Here is a 6777-nt window from a genome sequence, read left to right as displayed (position 1 = left end):
TTCACGATTTCACGATTTCACGATTTCACGATTTCACGATTTCACGATTTCACGATTTCACGATTTCACGATTTCACGATTTCACGATTTCACGATTTCACGATTTCACGATTTCACGATTTCACGATTTCACGATTTCACGATTTCACGATTTCACGATTTCACGATTTCACGATTTCACGATTTCACGATTTCACGATTTCACGATTTCACGATTTCACGATTTCACGATTTCACGATTTCACGATTTCACGATTTCACGATTTCACGATTTCACGATTTCACGATTTCACGATTTCACGATTTCACGATTTCACGATTTCACGATTTCACGATTTCACGATTTCACGATTTCACGATTTCACGATTTCACGATTTCACGATTTCACGATTTCACGATTTCACGATTTCACGATTTCACGATTTCACGATTTCACGATTTCACGATTTCACGATTTCACGATTTCACGATTTCACGATTTCACGATTTCACGATTTCACGATTTCACGATTTCACGATTTCACGATTTCACGATTTCACGATTTCACGATTTCACGATTTCACGATTTCACGATTTCACGATTTCACGATTTCACGATTTCACGATTTCACGATTTCACGATTTCACGATTTCACGATTTCACGATTTCACGATTTCACGATTTCACGATTTCACGATTTCACGATTTCACGATTTCACGATTTCACGATTTCACGATTTCACGATTTCACGATTTCACGATTTCACGATTTCACGATTTCACGATTTCACGATTTCACGATTTCACGATTTCACGATTTCACGATTTCACGATTTCACGATTTCACGATTTCACGATTTCACGATTTCACGATTTCACGATTTCACGATTTCACGATTTCACGATTTCACGATTTCACGATTTCACGATTTCACGATTTCACGATTTCACGATTTCACGATTTCACGATTTCACGATTTCACGATTTCACGATTTCACGATTTCACGATTTCACGATTTCACGATTTCACGATTTCACGATTTCACGATTTCACGATTTCACGATTTCACGATTTCACGATTTCACGATTTCACGATTTCACGATTTCACGATTTCACGATTTCACGATTTCACGATTTCACGATTTCACGATTTCACGATTTCACGATTTCACGATTTCACGATTTCACGATTTCACGATTTCACGATTTCACGATTTCACGATTTCACGATTTCACGATTTCACGATTTCACGATTTCACGATTTCACGATTTCACGATTTCACGATTTCACGATTTCACGATTTCACGATTTCACGATTTCACGATTTCACGATTTCACGATTTCACGATTTCACGATTTCACGATTTCACGATTTCACGATTTCACGATTTCACGATTTCACGATTTCACGATTTCACGATTTCACGATTTCACGATTTCACGATTTCACGATTTCACGATTTCACGATTTCACGATTTCACGATTTCACGATTTCACGATTTCACGATTTCACGATTTCACGATTTCACGATTTCACGATTTCACGATTTCACGATTTCACGATTTCACGATTTCACGATTTCACGATTTCACGATTTCACGATTTCACGATTTCACGATTTCACGATTTCACGATTTCACGATTTCACGATTTCACGATTTCACGATTTCACGATTTCACGATTTCACGATTTCACGATTTCACGATTTCACGATTTCACGATTTCACGATTTCACGATTTCACGATTTCACGATTTCACGATTTCACGATTTCACGATTTCACGATTTCACGATTTCACGATTTCACGATTTCACGATTTCACGATTTCACGATTTCACGATTTCACGATTTCACGATTTCACGATTTCACGATTTCACGATTTCACGATTTCACGATTTCACGATTTCACGATTTCACGATTTCACGATTTCACGATTTCACGATTTCACGATTTCACGATTTCACGATTTCACGATTTCACGATTTCACGATTTCACGATTTCACGATTTCACGATTTCACGATTTCACGATTTCACGATTTCACGATTTCACGATTTCACGATTTCACGATTTCACGATTTCACGATTTCACGATTTCACGATTTCACGATTTCACGATTTCACGATTTCACGATTTCACGATTTCACGATTTCACGATTTCACGATTTCACGATTTCACGATTTCACGATTTCACGATTTCACGATTTCACGATTTCACGATTTCACGATTTCACGATTTCACGATTTCACGATTTCACGATTTCACGATTTCACGATTTCACGATTTCACGATTTCACGATTTCACGATTTCACGATTTCACGATTTCACGATTTCACGATTTCACGATTTCACGATTTCACGATTTCACGATTTCACGATTTCACGATTTCACGATTTCACGATTTCACGATTTCACGATTTCACGATTTCACGATTTCACGATTTCACGATTTCACGATTTCACGATTTCACGATTTCACGATTTCACGATTTCACGATTTCACGATTTCACGATTTCACGATTTCACGATTTCACGATTTCACGATTTCACGATTTCACGATTTCACGATTTCACGATTTCACGATTTCACGATTTCACGATTTCACGATTTCACGATTTCACGATTTCACGATTTCACGATTTCACGATTTCACGATTTCACGATTTCACGATTTCACGATTTCACGATTTCACGATTTCACGATTTCACGATTTCACGATTTCACGATTTCACGATTTCACGATTTCACGATTTCACGATTTCACGATTTCACGATTTCACGATTTCACGATTTCACGATTTCACGATTTCACGATTTCACGATTTCACGATTTCACGATTTCACGATTTCACGATTTCACGATTTCACGATTTCACGATTTCACGATTTCACGATTTCACGATTTCACGATTTCACGATTTCACGATTTCACGATTTCACGATTTCACGATTTCACGATTTCACGATTTCACGATTTCACGATTTCACGATTTCACGATTTCACGATTTCACGATTTCACGATTTCACGATTTCACGATTTCACGATTTCACGATTTCACGATTTCACGATTTCACGATTTCACGATTTCACGATTTCACGATTTCACGATTTCACGATTTCACGATTTCACGATTTCACGATTTCACGATTTCACGATTTCACGATTTCACGATTTCACGATTTCACGATTTCACGATTTCACGATTTCACGATTTCACGATTTCACGATTTCACGATTTCACGATTTCACGATTTCACGATTTCACGATTTCACGATTTCACGATTTCACGATTTCACGATTTCACGATTTCACGATTTCACGATTTCACGATTTCACGATTTCACGATTTCACGATTTCACGATTTCACGATTTCACGATTTCACGATTTCACGATTTCACGATTTCACGATTTCACGATTTCACGATTTCACGATTTCACGATTTCACGATTTCACGATTTCACGATTTCACGATTTCACGATTTCACGATTTCACGATTTCACGATTTCACGATTTCACGATTTCACGATTTCACGATTTCACGATTTCACGATTTCACGATTTCACGATTTCACGATTTCACGATTTCACGATTTCACGATTTCACGATTTCACGATTTCACGATTTCACGATTTCACGATTTCACGATTTCACGATTTCACGATTTCACGATTTCACGATTTCACGATTTCACGATTTCACGATTTCACGATTTCACGATTTCACGATTTCACGATTTCACGATTTCACGATTTCACGATTTCACGATTTCACGATTTCACGATTTCACGATTTCACGATTTCACGATTTCACGATTTCACGATTTCACGATTTCACGATTTCACGATTTCACGATTTCACGATTTCACGATTTCACGATTTCACGATTTCACGATTTCACGATTTCACGATTTCACGATTTCACGATTTCACGATTTCACGATTTCACGATTTCACGATTTCACGATTTCACGATTTCACGATTTCACGATTTCACGATTTCACAATTTCACAATTTCACAATTTCACGATTTCACGATTTCACGATTTCACGATTTCACGATTTCACGATTTCACGATTTCACGATTTCACGATTTCACGATTTCACGATTTCACGATTTCACGATTTCACGATTTCACGATTTCACGATTTCACGATTTCACGATTTCACGATTTCACGATTTCACGATTTCACGATTTCACGATTTCACGATTTCACGATTTCACGATTTCACGATTTCACGATTTCACGATTTCACGATTTCACGATTTCACGATTTCACGATTTCACGATTTCACGATTTCACGATTTCACGATTTCACGATTTCACGATTTCACGATTTCACGATTTCACGATTTCACGATTTCACGATTTCACGATTTCACGATTTCACGATTTCACGATTTCACGATTTCACGATTTCACGATTTCACGATTTCACGATTTCACGATTTCACGATTTCACGATTTCACGATTTCACGATTTCACGATTTCACGATTTCACGATTTCACGATTTCACGATTTCACGATTTCACGATTTCACGATTTCACGATTTCACGATTTCACGATTTCACGATTTCACGATTTCACGATTTCACGATTTCACGATTTCACGATTTCACGATTTCACGATTTCACGATTTCACGATTTCACGATTTCACGATTTCACGATTTCACGATTTCACGATTTCACGATTTCACGATTTCACGATTTCACGATTTCACGATTTCACGATTTCACGATTTCACGATTTCACGATTTCACGATTTCACGATTTCACGATTTCACGATTTCACGATTTCACGATTTCACGATTTCACGATTTCACGATTTCACGATTTCACGATTTCACGATTTCACGATTTCACGATTTCACAATTTCACGATTTCACGATTTCACGATTTCACGATTTCACGATTTCACGATTTCACGATTTCACGATTTCACGATTTCACGATTTCACGATTTCACGATTTCACGATTTCACGATTTCACGATTTCACGATTTCACGATTTCACGATTTCACGATTTCACGATTTCACGATTTCACGATTTCACGATTTCACGATTTCACGATTTCACGATTTCACGATTTCACGATTTCACGATTTCACGATTTCACGATTTCACGATTTCACGATTTCACGATTTCACGATTTCACGATTTCACGATTTCACGATTTCACGATTTCACGATTTCACGATTTCACGATTTCACGATTTCACGATTTCACGATTTCACGATTTCACGATTTCACGATTTCACGATTTCACGATTTCACGATTTCACGATTTCACGATTTCACGATTTCACGATTTCACGATTTCACGATTTCACGATTTCACGATTTCACGATTTCACGATTTCACGATTTCACGATTTCACGATTTCACGATTTCACGATTTCACGATTTCACGATTTCACGATTTCACGATTTCACGATTTCACGATTTCACGATTTCACGATTTCACGATTTCACGATTTCACGATTTCACGATTTCACGATTTCACGATTTCACGATTTCACGATTTCACGATTTCACGATTTCACGATTTCACGATTTCACGATTTCACGATTTCACGATTTCACGATTTCACGATTTCACGATTTCACGATTTCACGATTTCACGATTTCACGATTTCACGATTTCACGATTTCACGATTTCACGATTTCACGATTTCACGATTTCACGATTTCACGATTTCACGATTTCACGATTTCACGATTTCACGATTTCACGATTTCACGATTTCACGATTTCACGATTTCACGATTTCACGATTTCACGATTTCACGATTTCACGATTTCACGATTTCACGATTTCACGATTTCACGATTTCACGATTTCACGATTTCACGATTTCACGATTTCACGATTTCACGATTTCACGATTTCACGATTTCACGATTTCACGATTTCACGATTTCACGATTTCACGATTTCACGATTTCACGATTTCACGATTTCACGATTTCACGATTTCACGATTTCACGATTTCACGATTTCACGATTTCACGATTTCACGATTTCACGATTTCACGATTTCACGATTTCACGATTTCACGATTTCACGATTTCACGATTTCACGATTTCACGATTTCACGATTTCACGATTTCACGATTTCACGATTTCACGATTTCACGATTTCACGATTTCACGATTTCACGATTTCACGATTTCACGATTTCACGATTTCACGATTTCACGATTTCACGATTTCACGATTTCACGATTTCACGATTTCACGATTTCACGATTTCACGATTTCACGATTTCACGATTTCACGATTTCACGATTTCACGATTTCACGATTTCACGATTTCACGATTTCACGATTTCACGATTTCACGATTTCACGATTTCACGATTTCACGATTTCACGATTTCACGATTTCACGATTTCACGATTTCACGATTTCACGATTTCACGATTTCACGATTTCACGATTTCACGATTTCACGATTTCACGATTTCACGATTTCACGATTTCACGATTTCACGATTTCACGATTTCACGATTTCACGATTTCACGATTTCACGATTTCACGATTTCACGATTTCACGATTTCACGATTTCACGATTTCACGATTTCACGATTTCACGATTTCACGATTTCACGATTTCACGATTTCACGATTTCACGATTTCACGATTTCACGATTTCACGATTTCACGATTTCACGATTTCACGATTTCACGATTTCACGATTTCACGATTTCACGATTTCACGATTTCACGATT

Source organism: Topomyia yanbarensis, unplaced genomic scaffold (genome assembly GCF_030247195.1).
Source record: "Topomyia yanbarensis strain Yona2022 unplaced genomic scaffold, ASM3024719v1 HiC_scaffold_152, whole genome shotgun sequence".
Taxonomy (NCBI): Eukaryota; Metazoa; Arthropoda; class Insecta; order Diptera; family Culicidae; genus Topomyia; species Topomyia yanbarensis.
This window is presented reverse-complemented; position numbering follows the sequence as displayed.